The 25,671-nt window shown below is 39.8% G+C and overlaps 1 protein-coding gene across 5 annotated transcripts in view; it reads right to left on the bottom strand.

The window, feature by feature from the left end:
* Positions 1-25,671, bottom strand: part of ATXN7L1 (ataxin 7 like 1) — a 115,514-nt gene that overhangs the window by 42,234 nt on the left and 47,609 nt on the right. The window lies entirely within an intron of this gene.

Raw genomic sequence — 25,671 nt, forward strand, 5'->3', positions numbered from 1 at the left:
TTTTTCCCCCCCTTGATTCAGGAGAGAAGGAAGGTGTTTGTGTTTAACACAGTGGGACAAACCTACTGTTTTCCTGAAAAATCTTCTGTTTCTGGGATAACTTGGCATTTCCTAGGGGAATTATAAAACACAGGAGGAATAATCTCTAGAATATCACTAAATTACTCTTAAGTGGCCAAATACCCTAAAAATGGCCAAATTCCATAAAAAGCCACACACTCAGCATTGCCCAGAATGCTTCCATTCCTCTTCGGTAGAAAGCACACACAAAAAAGGGTCAAACGGAACTCTAGCAAAGCAAAAAAATGCTTCAAATAGTGCAATTGATTTACTAAATGTAAAATGAAGCTGCTGGGTACTTGTCTACTCCTTTTACAAGAATTTTGAGATCTAAAGACAAAGATCCAAGGTATCACTGACGGACGTATCAGAGGGACAGGGAAACGATGGAAGAGTGAATACCTGGCCCTGCCGACAGTGTCAGTCTTCACATCACTGAGCTGGAAGATTTAGATTTAACTCTGGTGTCAGGGCCTCTTTCTTCAGCTATAAAAGAGGATATTAATGATTTAGGGTATTAACTTGATTAAAAAAGAGTTGGAGATTTAAGTAGGAATTTATCACTTGTAATGACACAATTCCACACGTGTAATCAGTATTTGCCACCTGACAGACACGCTGCTACTGCAGAAAAAAATGACAATTCTCTACTATAAGTCATATATGTTTTTCAGCTCAGCGAGGCCAAAAATCCTCAGGCAAAAGAGAAACCACAGAGCAAGTGAATCGCAGGTACACACTTTTTTGAGTGACTCTCTACCACAAAAAATCCAAGGCGAGCTTACGCATGGGAATTTCCCCTGGTGCTGGAGGAGGTGCTCTGGTCATCCAACGGGAAGCTACTGAGACACCTCGATGTGCCTGGAGTGTAAAAACCATCTCGCACCTCATGTCCGGCGCTTATACCACAGGGTATATACCACCCTCACCATCCTCTCACACTGGCTCCTCCAAACTGGTATCTTATCACCCCTGGCCAGTGGTAATGGTATTCCCCACATTTTTTGTTCTCAGAGCAAGGAAATGTATTATCAGCTCTAAACACAGAGCAGGTACATCAGGTGGAACGCTAAAATATTTCTGGCAATCAAGCAACAGCACTTCTCTTTAAGCAAAGGTAAGCAGGGCCAACAAATAAGAATTTTGTGGGTGATTTTGTATGTGAGGAGAAACATTTTATTTGGCTATTTGTTGGATGTAAGATACAAGTATCTTTACATTTAACACTGAAATGTAACAAGAGGAACAACACTCTAGTTTACTAAATATAGACATTTAAAAGCAACTCACCTATTCATTCTTCCAAACAGGCAACTTAAACAACTTTACTCCAGATACACTGTTGCAAATAGAGGAAAACTCAGTATTGCCATCCTCTAATGCTTCCTATTGTGTAACAGACCCATTTCCACAGACCTTGGGCAGATCTTACATATTCAAGGTCATCTGATTATACATACTTTTATTTACTTACACTTATCAGGTAAAATATTTCACTCTATCTCCATCTTTAATGAATTTATGTACATTATTGTTTTACATACTTATCAGATGTTTCTCCTCGTCTATAATGAAACTACTACAGAAAACTGATAGTCCTTTAATGCCTTACTTAATCCCAACAGATATAATGGCATTTCTTCTTACAGATAAGACAAGACAGGCCATAGAAGAGTGATATGGGACTACCAAGGTGGTTTGGCAAAAAACAATGCTGTACTATGACTCCGGGAAAACAAGCTATCGTTTTCAGGAGAATTATGTCTGGTTTTGTGCATAATATCATGTCAGATTTCATTCAAGATAACACATCCCCAGCTCATTTTATCATTCCTTAGAAGAAACTTGTAAAAAAATGGTAACTTTACTGAAATTAGCCCTGAATAATATCCTTGCAGGACTTGTATAAAAACTATTGTCAAACCTTCCGGCTTTTTCAGCTCTAACTGTTACTTGGGATCCAAAACCAGCATCTGGTCAAGCAATATATTTGTTAAGAAGCTGTTTTATAAGCAGAAAAGTAATGAAAAACATTTTTGTTTTAATTTGTGGGTTTGATCTCTAAATTTGCTCCATCTCTGTTACCCTGAGCTTCTCCAGCCCCCAGCGCCCTCACCGATTCATCCCGTATCCACTGTCCTTTGCTCTCCCCAAAGAAGACACAGGATAAGCTCTGTCTTGTCTGTAGGTGCACAAATGACAGCTGCCAGTACAAGTGTGCTACTGCACATGAAATACTGTTCTCTGGGGGCACAGGAATTAAGATGTCTCTTCACAGCTGCTGATTTTCACAAGATTGCTGAAACTTTGTATTTTGGAAGCCCAACTGGCAAAGAGTTAAAAATTATTAGAAAAAAAAAATGATATACTCTCATGAGCATTATTGCTATTATTATTATTATTATTATTATTATTATTATTATTATTATTATTATTATTATTATTATTATTATTATTATATTTTAGGAAGCTTGTTTGAATTTACACACGAAAGTTTTTACTTGGTTTTCTGTGTTTGCCCCTCCTCATGGATATTCCCAGGTATCAAATTAATCCCTTTGGAATATTCTGACATCTTTTGAAAATCCAACTAACCACACAGATCTGCCCACCTACGGTCACTGCTTTTTTTTTAAAATCGAATAAGCTTATATTTAAGTTTCAATTTGCTTCATCAAACCCTGCTACAAGAGCAGTGCAGCTGTCAGTACAGTTATTCCAGTTGTTTTAGATAAATCAGCTCACTCATCTTTCAGGCACGTTATTATCCATAGATATTATTATTTAGAATGGCGCAGAAATACCCATATGCGATACCCAAACTCCAAAGTGAATGTGCAAAACATAATTCATGAAGAAGTCACTTGTTCATGTTCCCTCACTACATGCAAGAGCTCTTATAAACAAGAAACCAAACTCTCAACCTTCTGCAGAACAAAACTGAACTGACAACATTGAAAGACATACCCAAATATAAAAGTGGGTTTGTAGGGCATTTCTTATCCACTACTCTGCCTTAAAAATCCCTTTAATTCTATATTTACGTGCAGCTTCAGATCTAAAAAGACAGTTTCTACTTTAACATGCATCATTTATGACTTCTAACTGCAAACCAAAGAAACTCAGACCTAACGGCACATGAATGAAATAAATTCAAATCAACCTCTGAGAGTCCAAGCGACAGCTACTTCGCATTATACCTCTGAACGGCCTCTTAACCATTCTTCACTGCAACGAATTTCATGTATTGCAAATCACTTGTTTTGGATAAACTATTTACCTGTTCATAATACTAACAGCTTTCCCATCGTTGTCCTGAATAGTAGAGCGTTGTATGTCTACAACTTTAAATGTCTGTTCTGCCTATATAAAAGTCTTCTCAGATGGGCCTTTACTCAGATTTTTCAAGCTACTATGTAATCAATAACAAATCAAGGCTTCCAAAATTTGAAGCATGGTCACAGTGTTTCAGACGCTGTGTGAAGAAAGGTATTTTCCAAGGCTACCCAGCGATTAGAACGTGGATCGGAATTCAAGGCATTCCAGGTTTATTCACCCACTCGTGTTGCCTCTGTCATGTATGAATGCGGCAGGAATGGCACAGGGGAAAGGCACGATGATTTCCCTTACAACAACCTACCAAGGTGCATTCTCCACACCGTGGCACAGCTGTGCCAGCGCAGCTGTGAAATTCAGCTTTCCCTCCTACTCTTTGCAATGCCTTGAACAACCTGTCATCCACTACAGGTGGTTCCAACTTCTAGTGCATCTTCTCAAAAGCACACACAGTCTATATTTTAGAAAAACTTGTAGTAAAAAATAAATGTGTGGACACTCACTAGCTGAAGACATGTGATATTTTTCCTATGAGGAGCTCTAATTACTTTCTAAAATTACTTACATAAGTTCAATGGGGGAAAAATCACTTCTCACTAAAACAAGGCATAGCTCAACTCAGAACAATTCTTGTGAATTTTAACATGGACAGTAAGCAAACAAACAAAGATCATTAGGAGTCAAACTTGCAAGCAAGGCCACACAAAGGAATCAGTTTTGTCTGAAGACATTTAACTAGGAGATAGGCAACAGGAGATCTCTGAGAACAAGCATGCAATAAACATTTCCAAGATATCAAATATTTGGCATGTATCAGTCATTTGTATTTAAACCACCTGAGTCAATTGGAGCATAGGTAAAACATATTAGGATGATTATTTCCTACTAGGGCTTAGCTGGCTTTTTATAGTGTTAGAACCTGGCTTCATCCAGGCTTGGTGTAACATGTCACTTCAGGTGGGAAGAACAAACAGTACATCTGTTTGTCAAGAGCTGAGAGTAGCCTTTGGTCAGCCAAGAAATGATTACAGGGGGGTAAGCCTGGAAGCTAACTGGAAGAAGAGAAAACAATTTTAAGACAAGGATTTCAACATGGGTTATTTATAGAGTCAACACTCAATTATCCATGGCCAGATTATCTGTACCAGAGATGCAGAAACAAACCAGCTCCAGCTGGGCTCATTAGCCTAGGTGCAGCTCAGTGCAATTGTTCCTATATTTCTAGGGACAGTGTGGGTCCAGAAATTATGCAACAGCTTTTCTTCAGCATAAGACTGACATTTTTTTTTTCCATCTAAAGTGAGGCAGTTCGGTTGTCTCTGTATGGCATTTCCAAAAGCAAGAACGTTGAGGAAAATGGCAAAGACTCCAGATGAAGCCACTGCCTTGCAGCGTTACCCCTGCGCTCTGGGTCCCAAGAAGTGTTATTAACCCAGGCGCAGCGTCAAGCCCAAGCTGGCTCTGTGCATTCCTGCCACGCTGCGTCAGGGCTGTGTCCTGGGGAGCTCGGTGCAGACAGGCACAAGGCACTTGTGACAAGGCAGGAGCCAGGCACCAGCCTGCATGGCAAGCACTAATCAACCCAAATACAGCTGCGATGGCCTCCGTGCAGAGGGACTGAGCTGTGAGATCACTTGAGATTATGTTTTACAGTTAAGTCATTTAAACCAGATATTCTAAATAAGGGAAAACTTTAAACAGAAGTGCTTTCCTAACTGTAAGAAAAACACAGCAAGAGACAATACCAATCCAGCTTGAAGCTGTTTTCCTGGCCACAATGCCAAAAGCGTAATTGACAGTGAAATAAAAAGGGAGACAGGGAAGGAAATGGAAAAAATCCAACATTATATTTCCTACCTGCCAATTGCTTCCTCTGAATCAGACTATCTGTGTTCATGCTGAAGGTCTGAAGCCTTTCTCCATCTGTCAGGAGATAGCAAACTCCAGAAGACAGAAGACTTTAGACTCTTCTGGAAGTTGTCCCTCCTCATCAAACTGATGCTGCTATAGTTGAAAGAAATCCTACTGTTTAGAGATAACAGGAGATACTTCTAAATTGGAGGAGTCTGAGATTCAGTTTATTTTTTTCCAGCAATGGGAGTCACTTGACCAAAGAGGCAGGGAAAGGACAACAAGCAGGATATTGGCATGAAAACTCTCAGCTATACTCAGCTGACTCCAGCTTGATTACAGAGGAGGAACTAAACTCTGTATTTGGCAATTGGATCACAGAGCAAGTCTTTTCTAAAGCTTTTTGCTGAGTCTGCCAACTGGTAGCTAGACAGTGCAGCACATTTAACCAGCAATGGCTAACCAGTGAACCAAAAGTAACCATGCCTGGGCTATCACCCCTGGGATTTGCCTTCTGCATCTAAATACTGAGAGAAAAAGGTTTATTTATGCTGAACAGCACAACATCTAGAGAACTGCTCAAGTGGTTTCAAATGACAGCAAGAAACAGGGGGACAGAGCACAGGACAAAGTAGAGGAAGAGGGTTATCTATCCCACCAGAACACCGTTTTAACACTTGCAGAAATCTGCAGGTCCTAAATCTACAACTCTTTTCCTTCTCCCTGTTCCCAAATGCCTTGACTTTCCAGGTTGCTTAAGGTCTGAAAAAAAAAGAAGTAATTCAAGAAAAAACAACAGTTCAAAACCAAAATTCACTATGACAGATATTACTTATCAAAGAACTCCGGAACTTTTAGTTATTATTTCTCCTTACATTTCAGATCCTTAAGTGCCTACTACCTAAAAGGTGAGAGCAGTAGAAGTTACAGGTTTATTTCCTTTGCTGTTTTACCTTAGGACATGAAGTTTATTCTTGGCATTAGGGACTAACATGTTTTGGAAGGTGTAACATTCAGCAAACAAAAATGGAAAACGTATCTTCTGCTGTACAGTATTTGCAGGCCTCATGTATGGCATTTATCTTGGAATACATACTAACGAGGAGAGCAGCACAAGCACTAGAAGGGAAAGGACTCAATTACTGTAAGCAACTGGGAGCAAAAGACTCTTAAACATTCAACAATTCACATCAACAGAAGCCTTGCAAGTTTTCACTTCTTATTTGCTGGAACAAGATGAGGTCAACGCTCCCGTCCTCCCATCCTAAACCCCGTCAATCTGGGAAAGACCATAAATGCAAACCACTGCATTACCTCCCTGCCCTGCTGAAAGTGCCAGTTGCTGTAAAGTTTGAAGAAAGACACCCAAACCTGCGGGCTACCGCCACAGCAAATTTCAGCCTGTAACTTCCAGGTAAACTGGCTGTGTACCTGTCAAGCACATGCATGTGAACCACACTTACATAAACTTTCTGCTCCATTACTGCTCCCCCACTCCAAGATATCAATTCTAGCCAGCAACTTGATTAGCAAGAGACAGAAAAACACTTTCAGAGAACGTCAGAGGTGGCACTCACAAAAGGACAGTGAAATTTGACGGCCCTAAGGCCCCAGAGGAAAGCTTGACAGCTGGCATCAGGCCTTGTGCTGCGGCTGCCGCCACATCACAGATCAGAGATGCACTTTCTATTTCTGCTCCTCCTCCCTTTCAAAACATTCCTGGCTCACCTTTGGCTTCAACCTGGTATTGATACACGGCTGCAATACAGTGTAGGAATAGAGACTGGGCACGCTGTATAAAATAACCTTGAGTCTTTCAGCATCTGCTTTCTGGAGAGGCTGCTCTCGTCCTGCAAGTACAGCACGTATTGCTGCCCCCAGATGCAGCCTCGTACATGCAATATATTGAAATAGGCTCGCCAAACCCCCTTTTCACAAGCAATCTTGATTCATGCTGTGTCAAGGACCTCTCTCTTTATAATAATTTTATTCCAATTTACACGTCACAAATCTTACATGCTTCCCCCTTCCTGGTTAACTGTAAAATTATTAAATACTATAGTGATAAGGACTACTTCTGTATGACATCTGTCTTCATCTTCATAAGTACTTGTCAAAATCTGTTACATAGCAAGTTTAAAACAAATTATTCTATGATGGTTTTGCATTTTAATTAAATATAAAGCAGTACTGGTCAGATATTTCAGGACATTTCTAGCTTTACAGAAAACAGAGCTCTTTTAACAGCCATAGTATTTCACAGATTTAGACATATGCCAACTCCATCAGATGACACTGTTTTCAGGTAAACAAGTAGATTTTCTTTTTTTCCCATGAAAACTCTATTTGAAGTTTTCTAGCGTCACTTAGATTTCAGTTATAACCATTTAAAATTAATGCAAAGGAGATAAAGAACTGTACGTTTTTCTCCTTCTAAGTTCATTAGCACAAATGGAGGTAGGCTGTAATCCATGCACACAGCAAGCAATTCAGCTGTAATTCATACTACAGCATAGCAGAGGTAAAGCGGTAATGCCGACATTAAACCTGATACTACACAGCCTCTAAAGCTTGCAGGTAATCCCTCTCTTTCCAAGAACTCCATGCTGAGAGAGATCAGATATATTTAAAGAATAATTCAGTATCACAAAAGTACTCACTTCCTTTTAATTTAAACCGACACATCTAGAACCATATAAAAGCTTCCAAAAGCAAATGCTGAGCAATTCCCTTGTTCTTTTTTTTAAAAAGCTCGATGGAATATATTTAAAGGAGTCCATTAAAAAGTTGACAGCTGCTAATTCAAGACTCAGCAGTTTCCCATTACAGTGGCACATTGTGTTTAAACTGCTTTGGTAGCACTGTCATGTCATTAATAAAACCAAAAAACACCACACCCTATTTATTACATATTTCTAAACCACTGCTTATTACCAGTGTAATCAGACACAGTTCATACTATCTTTTAACACACTGTCACATGTGAAATATATGTGGCAGAGCAAAACATAGAACATGCATATACATACTATCCATAAGGGAGAAATCACAATCACTTCTTTGCATGTATGGATCTAGCTGAGTTTCTAGTTACCTGCTTCTGTTTTTCTTTAACTTTTCCGAAGCGGCTGCAAATGGAGCTTAGTGTCTGCTCACAAGTTAAGTATCTTTGCAGTAATTTATGTAGATTTGTGCAAATAAAAATCCCAGAATGTATTAGATTCCAAGACTGTAAACAACATGAGTTATCGTATTTGCACAACAGCGTGCTGATACAGTCAGGGAAAAAAAAATACTGATAAGCAAGGGTCAAAGTTCTGGTAATGCTTGAAGTTTCAGTATTAGCACTTCCTGATCTGAGGGTAATTAATTAAATCTATTTGATCCCTTTATGCTAAAGTAATGAAATACTATTCTCCCCCTTTCCCTCCCGCCTTTCATATATCTACTTCTGATTTGCTCACTTACATAATTCTAGACCATTAGCCCAGTCTTAGAAGGTCTTCAGTCCACGGAAGGCATTGCCACAGTTAGTCCCCCAGGCCAGAGCTGCGCTTGGCCTTAAGGGCTGCACAAAGCTCAGCCCAGGAGAAACCTCCCGGGGCGGGAATTGTAAAGGTCCCCTTGTGCCCTTTACCGACTCGGCTGGACTGGAGGCCGTAGGAGTTGCTGACAACCCTGAGATACACGCCGCCTCCCTCCACACCACACAGGTATCCAAACCCGTGGATGTTTCTCTCCAGCAACAGCTGTGCCCTGTAACCCCGCACGGCTCCCGCCGCAGCTCTCCCGCGACTCCTGGCCTCGGTGGCAACAAGCCAAGCCCGGGCCCTCAGCGACCGGACTCACACCCAGACCCCGCCGCACAACGCACCCCCGAGCGGCACAATCCCCGCCGCGCTGACGGGCCCCCCCGCGGAGACCGGCGCCCGGAGCCCGCGGCCGCTCTGCTCCTGCGGGCCGGGGAGAGGCCGGGAGCTCCCCCTCCCGGGCCCGCCGGCAGCGCTCCGGAAACAACACACGCACGCACTGACGGATGCTCCCGGGGGGAGACAGCCTGTTGTTTGTGTTTTGTTTTGGTTTTTAACCCTCCCGACTCGACGCGACGAGCAGGAAAAGCCCAAGCAGCAAAAAGCTCAGGATCGTACAAGATTTTTTTTATCGTGAAAACCCTGTTTCGCTTAGCACTCAATTATTCTCCTGAAAAGTTGTCAAAACTCGCGATTCAGTTGAGGAAGGCTTGCGGAGAGCGAGTCCTTCAGCAAAGGAGCCAGCAGCCCGGCAGCTTCAGCCGCCCCAGCGAGGTCACACGCTCCAACCGCCTCTCCCAGGCTCCAGCACTTGCTGAACTCCACGGAATAACGCATGGGAACCGGGAATTAAAAGCTAAGCTTCTCAGGCTCTGATTATATTTGATTTTTACACAGTGGTGTCCAAGTGGACCCAGAATTAAGATCCTGTTACAGTCAGCCTCTGGATAAACACTAAGTTCTTTATCACCTATTTATCTTCATCACCTATTTTTCTTCTTACAAGTACTCTTTACTCACAGGTACACAGATATCAGAGCTACCATCACCCGAAATAAAAAGCTACATCAAGAAGCTGAGCTTAGTTGCAACATGTTCACGCATCCCCTTCCCAAACCCACAGCCAGCTGCTGGAAATGACAGGTTCCCCATTAACTGGAAATACTTCCTTTGGCATAACTGGCAAGATTTGGAATAGAAGTATGTTTAATGCTTATCTGATGCCATTAAAAGTAATTTCTTCCAATCACATTCAAAAGGCAGCTCCTCGGCTCTTCCCTCATACATGCAACTCCTCTTGCAGCTGAGTGGCTGTTGGCTTGTCCACTAAAACCAGCCCAAACCATCAATTTGCAGCAGACCAGTATGGGACCCCAGTTTAAATGCTAATTTATTCTCAGAGCTGTGTCCAACATGAAACACATTGACAAGTGCAAGCTCACATCATATGGTACTTACAAATGTCTTAGGATTAAATTCTGTCTATTTTGCACACGTGTGTGGAGCAGTGTTACCCAGGAAATTAAGCTGAAAGACGTTCTCTGGAGTGCTGCATTCCCCAGCTGTGTATCCTCCCCAGGGATCCCAGTGGGGCAGGAGTGGGAATGGCCCCAATTTATTTAAGTTTCTTAATCACAGAATCATCTGCCTGAGGCCTTGGAAGAAGAGAGAAAGTGTATGGGGAGTGTGAAAACACAGAACCAATCTTCTCAAAGATTAGTCACGGTAGGCAAGCTCTTCAGCAGGCACTGTGGGTCCTTCTGGCAGCAGTTGCAACTGGATTCAAGACATCCTGACCCACTGTACCCAAAATGGAGCCCATAAATTTAGCCAATAGATCTTAGAAGGTGTCTAGCTGCTTGGTTTGTGGGGTTTTTTGGTGTGTGTTTGTTTGTTTTATTTTAATTTGAACACGGGGCTTGAAGTAAAAAATAAAACAGATTATATGTTTGGGTCATGAGCCTATCTAAGCAGAATAATCCTGAATGCTTCTGGAATTTCTGTGTAGGAAAGCATACACCGCAGGTATACATGCCTCACAGAAGAAGCAATCACTGAAGCCAAGGAATAATGAAACAAAATAAAACATGGAAAGAGAAATAAGCTGAAGAGAAACAAGAAATAGGTATAGAAATAATAGGTAATATCAACATGTAAATAAATAATAAGACAAAAAGTTAAGTAAAAAGTTTAAAACTGACAGGGAAAAAATCCAGCAAAAATACATGCTCATAAAAAGCTCCAGCAAAGCTGAGAAATTGAAGGCTGAAAGAAACGATGGGTTGCGTTGCATACCTCCATCATTTCACGGCTAAGATGTTAGACACTGCTAATGCCTATTTATACGTCTGAGGTTGGTGCCAGCGGAGCAGCTGTCAGAGCATGCTGTAACACATAATCCCGGGGATCCACGGGACTGCAAGGCTGCTGCAAAGTGAGCGGCGATTGCTGCCTTACGTGAGCGTGTGATAAAGGTCACATCACAGGTCGTGAGTGGCCAGTAAGTCATTGCGTGGTTCCGAACATTTAAAATATAACACAGGGTAATGTTAAGGAAGGGTTAACTTCCATGTAGAAACAAAACAACCAGAATATGGGGGCGGGATGCATAGTAACCATACAAACAACCTAGCAGAAGTAAATTCAAATTGAAGCTTTCACTATCTGAAAATAAAAATCCATCTTCTGAACAGCATGGCTTATGTTAGATTTCATTTAAGATACAATTAGGATGTCAACAGTTTTCTGTATCTTAATATCAGGCATCCCAAGTGATCCATCGACAGATCACCTGAACAGAATGTTTCAGGAACTAATAACTAATGCTTTCATCTTCCGTCTAAAAAGGGGAATTTAGCAAAAATATCAAGACATTTATTTAAATATAAAGGCCTTCTTCAGTCGAGATGAAGACCACAGATATTTACCTCACGGACTACATTCTTGTCGGTGGTTTTCTTTATACGATGTAATACTAACAGAGGTGCCAATGTGCCCATGACAGACACGTTCTGCACTCATACAGAGGAAATATTGCACAGTAAATAATTATGTTCTAAGTCTAGATTCTTAATACAGAAGTTTTAGCTACAGAAGCCACAATCTGTAAAAAGGTAGAGAACAAAGCAAGCCAATACTTAGAAGTACAATTCATTATAGGTAATACAGGGGGAAAAAAAGGGCTGTTTTTTTTCTAAAGGATCACTCTCTTTGCTCATCTCACACACTTTAATTAAGTGGTTAATACATAAGGAGCAGCCAAGAGTGATTCCTTTGTAACCTGCTTTTTGGAGGCTATGAATGTGGCTCTGGTAATAGCAATACTACATAAAAACATTCAGGAGACTGCCTATTTACCAATGCCTAGATACAGACATCAATTTGTCTGATGTCAGCACAAAGGTAGAACGTCAGGGTGTTTTTAAGACTACCTTGAAAAGAAAACATCTAATCTCTGTAGTTACTTTTGGACAGATGGAGCTGGGTTTGTCTCTACTGAAAAAAAGAGTGACGTGCCAACAGCACTTTATAGCAACTTTTTTGTGCTGTGCATGAGAAGACTGTTTCCATATAATTTTCAATAGGAGGCCCCAAATGTAAATATTAATTGCTTTCCTGATGGACACTGGCACAATCAGACAGGCTGCACATTGAAGCTACTTGAAACTGGGGACATTTCTTAGTACCCAGTACATGGAGACCGCCTGGTCTGGAATGCGTTCTGGGACTAAAGCTTCAAAATGCAGAAATGAGAGTCCAATCTGTTGGGAGTACACATTTCTTGCTAAAGCTGTTCAGACCTAAAATAATGCCAAATTTAATTTTGTTTCCTCATACTGCTAGGTAGGTCAACATGCAGGGTCTTTTTTCCCCACCTAGAAACAAGGCTGCAGCTTCAGCAATTCAGCACTAGCAAAATCAACAGAACAGACTTCAGGCAAAAAAATTAACCCAACAGAGAAACAAAACACCAGCACATATGGCAGCTGTATGAAGTGTTTGGGGTTTTTCTGTAATTGTATATTAATCTCACTCTGTGGTCCAAATCAAGTTTCTTTTATTTCAGTGCCATGGATATTTCGGCACCAAAGGACAGAAGAGGGGTGTTATAGAAGTGCAAGATCGAGCACTTGAGAAAGCCAAAATTGTATTGATTTTGCCCGCAGAGATTATTTCAGAAGCATATCTAAAACTCTAGATGATTGTTTCTGCAGACGGCTGGTAAAAACAACCACTGGTATCTCATCTAAACCATCTTTAGCAGAAAACAGGAGAGGGGACCCAAATTTCTGTGAATCCCAAGTGTCCTGACTCAACAAGTCCAACAGACCAAGCATCTGATCCATTTTCAGAAACAAACGCTATGAAGCTGTGTATGTGGCCTATCAAACACTCCTGCAACTCTTAGAGCATCATGGACCTTTATAAACAAATCCAACAACTGTTGTTGTGTTGAGGAAAAGTACAAAGTCCCAACTATCAAGTGGTGCTTGACAGACGTTCGGTTATGCCAACGTTACCCTACAGATCAGACTGATGCCTCAGCGGTCCTGAATTTTCACAGCAGCTCCTCCAGAAAGGCCACAGCATTCTGCTTCTTTTTTAACCTCTTGGAAACGAGAAGGAAGACAAGTAATACATGTGGGTTTAACTGAGGAGTGCCTTAGTCCTGCACAGTCCACTCCTAAATCCGTAAATTAGGCTAGAAGGCCTGAGATGTATCCATATGTTGAGGTACTCCCTTTTTTTTCTGCTTGCCCTATCTGAGATTTGTCCATATTTCAGGTAAGGAACAGCCAGTCCTGTCCCTTTCACCTGACTGCAGTCAGTTCTTGCATAAGGTTCTCCCCATCCTTCCCCTATGCAGACATATGACAAACACAGTTCTCCCTTTTTTTATTCTTCATCCAGGCCAAGAAGCTATTGCCAATTTAGATGTCAATATGCATACAAGTAACATTTTGATATCAGCTTCAAATACTACAATAGCGTAAGAAAAAGACAACCTACCATCTGCTCTCTTAGGAAAAACGTCTTTTCAGAAAGTGCTTATTTAATGTCTAGCACGGGGCTTTTCTTTCTTGGCTGTGACCCCTAGGAGTTCCTTAGAGACAAGTTTCTCTTACTAGAAATGAAGTATTGTAACAACAAGATTAAGATTTTTTTTTTCCCATTTTAAGTTGAACACAGTTTTCTTGCTGTAAAACTTCTAACCTAAATTGTTTAAGCAAGCTGAAGTACAAAGAAGTGATCAAAATGTAACTACAGTTAATATCATGCAGTCATATGAAAAAAACACTCTTTGTTCTCAACTGCTTATAAATAATGACATCGAACACTTGGGCACCTCACCATGGAGTTCAGCAGTATCACTACAGATGCAGCATCGTGCTTACCTGCTTCTAGGATAATCAACTAAAACTAATCCAAACCCAACCAAACATTCCCCCTCCAACACTTAAACCTGCAATTCTTCAAGCAAGCTCATAGAGACAATAGATCCTTCAGTACTTCTCTCATACAACATTTTCCACTGCTTTAGGGCTCAGAAAGCTTTTGAATATTTTTGAAGAATATTTACATATTAAATGATACATAGAGCTAATGAATGCAAAAGTAAAATATGCAAAAATAGTATTTCTTATAGAAGAAATGGTGCTGTATGTTGTAGTGGTTTCATAAGTTTACTACTTTTGTCCTCATACACATATTGCCTCCTTAAGGAGTTACATGGAAAAGTGTCCTTTAACGTGTCCTTTAACGTGTCCTTTAACGATCGGAAGCAAACAAATTTGTTGCTTGATATGTGCAGCGCCACATACATCTTTACAAGCATCCCAACATTACATTTCTGAGCTATGAGATTCCATAATCCCAGGTACTAGTTGGTATCTCTTACTGACTTAATTCAAGCAATAATAAAGGTTTTATTTCAATTAGTTTCTTAGTCTCACAATACAATCAGTGATGTAGATTGAAATTAAATTCACACAATTTTCAGGTCCTGTGGGTATGCATGTTTTTACAGGACTGCAGAAACACACTGCAAGTTGTACAGAAGTCGATTGAAACCATCAAACTAGTATTTCATTGCTTGCTGACACGGACCTCAACATTGACTTACGCAAAATTGTCCAGAATGGATTTATCTGAACATACAAAAGTACACTCAGAAAGCATGTTTATAAGTCACCTACATGCACGGAAGGAATATAGGTTTTATTACTACATTTTTAATTCCTGAATCACACATCACAGCTTTTTTTCCACTGTTTGCTCTGCAACTACATGTACCACCTGAGACTTCCAGATTGTTTTTTCACGTAACGGATATTATAAAATTCTGCTTTTAAGATTCAAAAATATTTTTAAAAGTTTTAAACATAAGAGTTTCCTCACTGCTTTTGTTCTGATCCCCAGCCTTTGAAAAACCAACATTCATGTGATTTCATTAAATACATTTGCTCAGATAACTTACAATAAAAGCAATCCCTAAGTTAAATTCACAAAGTTTTTGTAGAAATTTGTATCTAATCTGTTATCTCTCCCTTCCTGAATTTTGTGCTGGAGAAGGCAATATTCTGGATATGCCGTCTAGCAGTCCTCACCATTTCCCCCCCCCCCCCATTTAATTCTCATTTTCTATAGTTTACAACTTTTATTTCAATGCTATTCAGTCAGAATATGTGGAATTTTAGAGTTGCCCTTCTAGACTTACTGTGTCTTTTGATAATACTAACAGGCTTAATCCACACATTAAAACTTACTCCCTACCACATCACCCTTTAGGGATATAGATATGAGCATGCCTTTTTGGGGGAAAAAAATAGCATGCTGCCACCAATTCTTAGATCAACACTCTGTAGATATCAATTACCAAAAAAAATACCCAAACAGGCATAGCCCAGTAAAACACCACTTCAAGATTAATTCAAACAGCAAATCTTTCATCTTCAAGGTCGGGTGTCCTTTTCAAAAGATACGCTTTTAAGACTGTAGTTTAGATAAGACAGGCAGAGCTGATTTAATAATTAATTGCTGCTGCTGTTCCCTCTGTAAGTGCTACTCCAGCCATGCATTCTCCCTGCTTTTCCCTTGCACCATTCTGCAATTCACCTGCTGTCCTGACAGGTGAGCTTAGCCCCAAGTTGCACCAGGGGAGGTTTAGATTGGATATTAGGAAAAATTTCTTCACGGAAAGGGTTGTCAGGCACTGGAACAGGTGGAGTCACCATCCCTGGAGGTGTTCAAAAGGCATTCAGGCGAGGTTCTTAGGGACATGGTTTAGTTCTAGAGTTATGTTAGGCTATGGCTGGACTCCATGATCCTGAGGGTCTCTTCCAACTGAAATGATTCTATGGTTCTATGATAACCTGGCACAGTGACAGGCAAAAGAGCTGTAAAAAGGGCACCGATGTCACCAACAGAGAAAACATCCTGGAGAGTCGATGACGTTTCAAAGCTGCTGAAGGTTTTGCTGCTGTTGAAAAAGGGTTTTGCTTATTTTCCAAGGCCTGAGTCTGTCTCAGCACTCAGTGCCCACTGCATAGCTCTGCACCTCGGGACCTGGGGCTGCTCTCACTGCTGAGACTCCAACCTGTATTTGCTGCTTCCAACCTATGAACAGTTTATTCCCACAAAACATCACCGACCGCTGTGCTGTTTATAACAACATTATTTTGGGAAATGATGGCAGTGTTAACAGTCTGGCATCAATTGCCTGATAGTTGTACCACACTGGCTGGTGTTAGCTAACCCCGCTGCCTTCGGTTATGGCCTTCATACTGCAGAGACGACACGATAAATGTGGTTAGAATGAGTAACTAACTCTTCATACAGTAATATTTTGGGAAACATGATCAGGAGTCTGTAATGAACCGGAAACAAAAGGAAAAAACCTCTTCATTCATTATCTCTGTGTATCACCAAGAAACAGTGTGCTCCATTGCTAAGAACAAACCACCAGAATAACTTAGAGCTGCTGAGCCTACTTGACACTGCAGACCTACTTTTATGACTTTTACATATCTAAGAGTATTAGAGAAGTAACACAGAGGCACAGGGAATTTGTTATAATGCTTCTATTCTCAGTGCACCTTGCCAGACTTAGGGCTCAATGCTATCATAGTGTTAGTACCTTCCTTGTGAGACTAAAACATTCCATTACAAAAAAAAAAAAAAAAAAAGAAATCTAATCCTGCCACTGAAAATTCTCTAGAACCTAAACTTTAAAAGAAAAACATTTTGCATTTTTCATTTGCCCCAAAGTTTTCAAATATAAGATGAACTGGAAATACAACAGTTGCACTGTTTGTTTTTTCTCTTAGTTAATTAAAACCAATTTTTAAAGTTAAATTGAAAATTAGAAAAAACCTCACTACATTGTTTTAATGTAGAACTTAATTTTAAAGTTTCACAATACTAAAACCAGTAAGTCAGCATAGAATAAATAAAACATAGGTTGTTCATAAAAAAACCCCAACAAAACAGTATGAAAGGCAGTGTAACACTGTTAGGCACGAAGATGCAAATGTTCATTTGCACCACAAAGTAGTTATTGGATTTCTTGCAACACTATATGAATATTCCATACATTAAGAGAGAACACTAAAGCAGCAGACATCAGGAAGTCTTTTGACAATGTAACAATAAGTGGGGAGCAATCAAAGTTAAAGAAGTAAACTGCTACAACATAAGAACTTTTTTTTGTAAATGGCTAATCCACATTAATAGTAACACTATTAATGATAAGTAGTAGCAAAAATTGCTTTCAACAGTGGTTGAGTGTGGATTAGACCAACTGATGACAGTCACTGTTAAATGACAGGTTGCTTTGCCAGTACATACACAGTTCAAACATCTAGAGGCCCAGGGCTGATGAAGGACTCCTAAGCATGAATCTCTGCAGTACCCAGAATAAAGGGCTCTGAGACAGAGGACCTGGATTGTGAACACTGTATTTACACAGTCCCTGGAACAAGAACAATTTTCTGAGCTTAAAAACACAAATTCAAAGGTTTCAATAGGTGCAGGAGGTCTAAAAAGCATACCCAACTGTGTGGCCCCTCCCACAATATTAATGATAACACTATTAAAGATAAACATCACTGCAGTTTATCTTTTACTTTAGATCAATATCAACTAAGGCAAAATATATTTTAATGTAACAGTATGGGTTAAATTTTAAAATTACTTAGTCATTTTTGCCATCAGTACAATCTAACGTTTCTAGGAATGCAAGTTATTTTTATTAGGCAGCCAGCTGCAGACATTGCTGGAAGTTAACTACGTTAAGTTCCAGAAAAACTGGGAAAATTACCATTCATATGCTTTCAAAAGCTTCCCAAACACATGAATGGAAGCTGTGTCTGAATGGCAAAAGTCAAACAATTTTGAAACAAGATTAAGGGAAATAAGTAGTGATTTATTTGTAGTGTATCTTTTTATTCCACATGAAACTGCTTGGGCTTTTGGAGCAGCATTTAGTCCATGCTTACAAGAAGGTGCTAGCGTAATGATGTATTATGAAATAATCTTTAAAAAATGAACTGTGAGAAACTGCTTTAGAGAATTCCTCTGGTGCACACAGCACTAGGGAAGGCAATGATGACTAATGGGGAGAGGTGCTGCTTGGCCACAGCCGAGTCCCACAGCGTGGGAGAGGCACTGCATACCAAGGGACACTCTCAGGGAAGGTAAAGCAGATACTCTTACTTTGTAATGAAAATATAAGGCAACAAAACAAATAACTTCTCAGCCTTTCCTCTTGTAGTATTTTTCATTAATTATTCGAAATAAAGCGCTAAATGTCAGTGTAATTATATGAAAATTCCCTTTGCTTTCACTTATGTAAAGCTAATAGTGAGTGACTGTCTATACTGTCTTCACCTAACGACAGGTAAGCCTCGGTCTCCATGTCTGCACCACATGTGCAAAGCCCACATGATAAAATCTCACCTTTTGTAACTATATCAATTCTCATAATGTCAACATTCTTCCATTTTACAGAGAAATCAACAGACAAAAGGTATGTTAAGCCACAGCACAGCTTCCTATACAATACTCGGCATAGCTGTCATTCTCATTTTAAACAAGTTATTAATTACTACAGCTTCACCCAACAATATCTCTTATGCATATTTCTAGATACTCTAATTAAACTTCTCATTCTTAGTAAAAAAACAGAGTTTAGTTTTTGCAGACAGGTATACTTAATTTTTTAAACAACAAAAATAAACGACGTTTCAAGATTTCCAGCAGTATCTTTAGGTGACGGCAATCAGACACTTAGTATAGACACTGCAGTCTCTAAGAGTGCAAAAGTAGCATCGGCCAACGTGACGCTCACCAGTTTATCTTCTGAGCACGCAAGGAATGGCACAGGCTCAGCACCGCGGCCGCTCGAATGGACCAAACCGTAGAGAACTTCCATGGAAGTTCTTGGCAGAAACCTTGCAGACTCAGAGCCCCAAAACTATTTATCCCAAAACAAGACCAGTACACATCTTGCTAACCAAGAGGATCTCAAAGGAGCCAGCTATACCTGCATAACATAACATGCGTCTGCTATCCCCGTGGTCCTCCTTCAGCTAGAAGGGTTGAATTACTTAAGAAGAAACCGACCTCCCGCAAACATTTTAAAAGACAATTGGGACTGATCCATCTGATTCAGCTGAAGCGGAGCTTAAAAGTGAAGCACATCAGAAAAACAAGAACAGCAAAGCTTAACCACTAAAACCCACATAGGTCAATACTGATGCTGTCTTATCCAGTGTAAACTTCTTATGTGAACTGCACTAAGAAAAATAATTGTAGTTTAGAGGGGGGAAAAAGAAAAAACAGAGGGCCAGGCAGGGTGAAATCGAGCCTTTAAAAGCCCAGCACGATTTGCAACACAAACGCTGAGGAGGAGCAGCTTCCTCTTTGAATGAAGCAAGAGTCTGACCTCTTCCTGTGTCACAACCCGCTGCGCTTACTTAATACGTTTTCTATTGGCAGCAAAACAAACATCAATTCTATCAGCTTCACAGACACGTGCGTATCAAAAAAGACACCATACTGATATTATATCCAGTTTTAGAGGAGACAGAAGATGCATTTGAATGAGCACTTTCAGATCTTTTCTATCCGGACTGCCCAGAAAACTTGTGATTAAATAGTTGTAACTTATACCTTACAAATTAACATTAACATGAGTTTTTTAAGCATATGCTATACAGCCACACAAGAACACAAAATGACAGCTCTAAAACTTGCATGAAAAATACAAGACCACCATAAATAAAATGCTACCTTGGCATCCAATGTAACTCCAAAGGTCCACTTTACAAAGCTGAGTCAGACCAGGCTTTCTGCATTCATTTCCTTCACAGCCATGAACCCCCCAAGTCAGATCTCCAGTTGGCTGCTTCTCACACAGACACACACACAAGTTTCAGATGATTATGTTAACTGAAACTAAGAAGGCTGTAATTATTTTTTGATATGATTTTCTCATAAAATGAAAGTAATAGCAGACCCCTCAAGCTCCTGTTTGTGTAGATCTCAGTGGAGAACATTTGTATTTTCCAAAGCTGAGGAAGAGCAGGCTGCAAATAAAGGTGTGACACGATGCAGCAGCAGAGATGACAGTTTTGTTAGATCATAAATACGCAAAAGCATCACCTGTTTTACTTGCTTAACAGTTAATATTATGCAACTCTGACCACGGAGAGTCAGCTGGTGTATGTATATTCTCTTGCCATTAAACAGAACTTTCCGATAGATATTCTAACTTTACTTAAACATTGAAGAAAATAATTACATTGTATTTTCTTTTTGTGTTGTATGTTTTGAAAAAATAAAATAATGTAGGGTTAGATTGACTTTTTTAAACATCAAACTTTAAAAAAAACCCCAAACCAAGACACAATGCAATTCTACTAAAATGACATTAAAGTAAGATAGTTTAAATACTGAAAATCTTTTAGTTTTATGAAATAGAACTGTGGAACAAAACATCAATTAATAACAGTTTAAAAAAGTCCTGCAACAAGCTAGCTCCATTTTTAAGTGTTCAGTGGAATACATTTGTTTCTATAGCTCTCTTTCAAAACTGATATTGAAGGTCTATGTATCATTTATTTGAACTTTGTTTCATCTCAATGATACTATCTAGCTAGAATTGTGAGTTAAAAAAATAAACCCCAAACCAAGTTGTCTGCTTAAACAGAGTTTCTGGTGCAAATGCTGGCAAGAAATTAATAATTTCTTCACATATAACTGCATCACATGACAAGCAACTGGAAATAAAACTGTCCTAGCACAGGGACCACAGAGTAACTTGAATCCTCTCTGCGGATGAAAGCAAAGCAGAGACTGAAGCCAACTTTGCCAGGTTTCACTGACACCGATCTCAGAAATGCAAGGGAGGAAGGTACTTCACCTTTTCGTGCCTGCATTTCCAAAATCTGCCTTTATATTTTGACTTTACATCACACCAAGAGCGAACAGGCCATCGACAGGCTCACGTTGACCGGGCATCCTCAAATTAGGGCAGAAGCAACAATTCAGCTTTTTCCCCTTATGACTCTCTACAACCGTTTGCTGCGAGTCCTCAGAGAGAACTGTGATGGGAAGGCAGCAGATCACATGGATAAAAGTGGCACAGAGCGTCAACGAGGAACGGCCTCTGAGCGTGGACACGCAGCATCTTCACTTGACCCATGGTAACTGCAAGATGAAAGCTTTCTGACTGACTGTTTCCAAGATGTCCAAAATTGGGGAGTGACTAAATAGGTATTGTAGTGATCTCAAAACTACTCGTATTTGTGAGACATGGTAGTCCAGTATTCCTGATTTTGTTTCTCTAGTTTATAAAAATAAATTGGAGTGAAAGCTGTGAACATCACATGGACTGGATATGAAAATATCCTGACCTGCCTCTATTTCCAGTTCCCTTAAAAAGCTCCCAAACCCTGCTAAGCGTGTTGCTCACTGCAGCACTGCTTTGACCTGAGATGGACAAGTAAGTCATAAAGGAACGCCCAGGCTTTGCCAACCAACCCGCTGCTGGTAACTGCTGTCTGAGCATCCTCCCTGTCCTTCAGATTATTTTATATTCAGGACACATAGTGGTTATCACTGACCCAACAAACACTGGAGCTGCTGTGAGACGGGAAGGAGCGTTCCAGCCCCCCACCTGATGGCTAAGAAACTACTTACAGGGCAAGGGAAAGAGGGTAAAAGTGGTCCTCACAGAAAGAATTTCAGCACTGGCATGCAGCAAGGGGCTGCACTGGGGCCTCAACTATACAACATAATCAGAAACAATCCAAAAAAGAAAGTGGTTAGTGAGAGAACAAGACCTTTGGTATATAATTACTCAGAGTACTAAGGATTAGAATGAGCAGACTGCAGAAAGACCTAACGTTACTGAGTGGTATAATAGTAAATGAAATTCCATGTAGAAAAACGTGAAGTGACAGACATGGAAGAAGAAACCAATCTTAACTTTATCTACAAAATGATGGTCTCTGAATTATTATCACACAGTAATGAGACACTGGCCTTGTAACAGTTCTATGAAATTATCTCAATCATCTGTAGTGGTCAAAAAGTCAAACCAAATGTTAGGCAAGGAATAAAGTCTATCATACCATTGCTTCCGTCCTTTCAAAAATGGTTTAGAAGACTTGGACAAGATTAAAACAAACAAACAAACAATCAAAAACAAACAACCAAAAAACAACCAAAAACCACCCCAAACCCACACAAACAAACAAAACACAAAATAACCCCCACAAACAAAAAAACCCCGAAACCAAACCAACAAACAAAACCCCACAAAACCCCACATAGCAAAGGCATGGAGAATCTCTACAAGGGTGACAATTAGACAGATTTGGACTTGTCAAACTGGACGAGTGACAACAGAGGCGGGTTATGATGCACATCAATTATGAAGGTGGACAGGAAATGACTGTTTGTTGCGGGTTTAAAAACAAACCAAAAAAAGGAGGTATTTCTTCACACAGTGTATAGCTAAGTTTTGAGAATCCTTTCCACAGGACCTCATAGCTCTGAAGTTTCCATTTAATTCAAAATAACAGTGCATCCACAAAATTGTTTAGCACCACAATGACAAGCACCAGATCTTTAAAGGTTCATTTTTTTGATGCACCATTTCTATACTCATCTTACTAAATTGTGCCCTCCTCCAAAGCCTTAACTGTCTGGTCCTGCCTGTGCCTTTCCTGCCCATGAAAAGAATGTTGAAAAGCTTTACTGCTCATTTCAGCATTCCCACTAAATGCTGGCGTTACAGAGTGACAAAAAATGTATTTAAACAGCAAAATAATGCTGTGTTGTCCTAGCCAAATTCAAACACATTGTTTTACTTATATCATACAGGTTTCATGTACCTTGAGTCACAGAATGAGAAAAAGGTTGTCTTGAGGTTCATATGGACACCCACTATTCTACTGCAAGCCTGAGAGAGTGTAAAGTACACACAAGGGTGCACCAGCTCCACAGTTCGTGCAATCCGATCCCCATCAAGCACACACTAAAGCAATCCACAAAACACCTATCATCCACACAGTTCTTTTGAGTATTGTTGGCCAATTACTGGTACACGTTTCAGCTCAGATAAATGTATTCCAGTTCCAATATTTTGAGGAAAAAGCAAACTTCTTCCTGTCAATCCTCCTCCTAACAAACTGAATTTAAAAAATGAAACCATCAACCATCAATCTCAGATCTAAAACTAGATTCAAAATAATTAAAAATGCTCTAGTTACACAATTAGTAAAGCACAACATTGATGATATGCTCATGGAAAAAATACTTTATACGACAGCAGGGATAAACTGAAAGCAGGCATATCAAATAATGATACAGTAACACTGCCTTAAACACATTTCTTATATGCAGTGCTTGATATTTTATGTAAGTATGGTATTAGTTATACTTCACTAGTTGCAGACCAGATACTAGGCATGGTGAAAGAGTATTTTGCAGAATCAAGAAGTGTGGGAGAATCTGTTATTTCCCAGAAAAGTAGTCAACTAAAATGTTCTTGATTAACAGCATCACTAGTCTCACAAACATAAATAACTAATGAGGCAAATTTCCTAAATCTTGTTCAGGCATCTTAACATTAGGTAGGTTTTGGTGCAAGAAGCTAAATCAGATATTTGAAATTGAATCAAAATATACATGTAGTAAAGGTGAACAAGTTGCCCATCATCATTTGCCTAACATATTTTAAACAGTTCTTTCATTATATCTCGTAGAATATAATTGCATTAATCTACCTAGATGAATGCAAAAAATTTTGTTTTGAAAACAGAAGACTACAGTGCAACTAACCTATCTGTAACAATAAAACAGATTTTAGAACAAGGTCTAATTCAATATTTTTCTATTTTAATATGACAATTATTACATTAATATCACCAGTTAAATAGAAAAGCAATAAGCTATTAAGGTAATTATATGAATCACTACAGGATTGTGAAATGGGAAACATACAGAGCTTCAGCTGTATTTGAAATGATGAGAATTTTAAATACAACATTTTATGCATGCAAATAAAATGTTTTGAATAGATTTGGCACTAGTCAGGTACCAAGAGGTTGCGTACTACTATTACAATGAAACAATCTGAACTCGCTAGATTTTAAATGTGGAGCTGTGACAAAAATCATATTAAAATAAACAAGAAGAAATATTTAAAAAATTAAGAAAGTATAAAAAAAATCTGGGATTAATATTATTACTGAAAATTGTGGAAAAAGTATCTAAAGTAGATTTGGAAGCTTTGTACTAGCTAGTTTACCACACTTGAGATTCCCCTCTACTAAAATATGAGGGTTTTTTAAACATAAAATTAAAAAACTATTTATTCATGAAAGGCATTTAATGTAATTGCTTCCAACTTGAAAAAAACAGAGCTCTTCAACTACAGCTCGGTATTTATTTCAATTGTTCTCCGCTGCACCTCTCTGAAAAAGGACATATGACTATTCTATCACCCTCCTGCATTTCAGGGGACTTTTGTCTACCCCACGGCACCCCAAGTGGCCTGTAGCTGTCAGAAAAGGCAACGGAAACACTGATGGAAAGCAGTATCTCAGAGGATCAGAAGCAGTACTTGTGGAAAGTAACAAACTGCCCTTCCAGTTTCCTTTCCACTCGCCCTTGTACACCAGCAGGCAGCCTAACCCTGGCAGCGGGGAGGGCCAGAGCGACCTCCTGGGGTCAGCCAGGCCCCGCAGGCCTGTTCTGCAGCTCTGGAGGAGGCTGAGCACACAGGCCGAGCTGCACCCCCAGCCTCAGCTGCCGCCCCGCGCACACGCAGCAACCGCAGCCCATGGCACAGGACGTGCTTGGCTGTCGGAGGAGACACTACCTCAAAATTGCTGCTGTTCCCTTTGACATAACTTGATAGTCAACGGAAAAGAAAAAAATCAACTTTATGAGCCAGCTTATAGTAAACAATTCAGTAGAAACTTGTAATATTTGATAGTGACTTATGCAAATGTTAATTAGCTTCTGTAACACATGGAGAGTAAAACACTGTCCGATCAAAAACCCCACCCTTAGAAACCCCACTACATCTTCCTTGTCTGATCACACGCAGGATAAAAAAAAAAAAAAAGAGATAATAGAGAGGAGAGACTTGATCTTAACACTGCTGTATTTCTGAAAACAGTGAATCACACAGAATCACCGAATCGACTGGGTTGGAAAAGACCTCAGAGATCATAAAGTCCAACCCTTGGTCCAACTCCAGTCCATTTACTAGATCATAGCACTAAGTGCCATGTCCAATCTCAGTTTAAAAACCTCCAGGGACGGTGAGTCCAGCACCTCCCTGGGCAGCCATTCCAATGCCTGACCACTCCCTCTG

The sequence above is a fragment of the Streptopelia decaocto genome (genome assembly GCF_964273445.1).
Source record: "Streptopelia decaocto genome assembly, chromosome: 1".
Lineage (NCBI taxonomy): Eukaryota > Metazoa > Chordata > Aves > Columbiformes > Columbidae > Streptopelia > Streptopelia decaocto.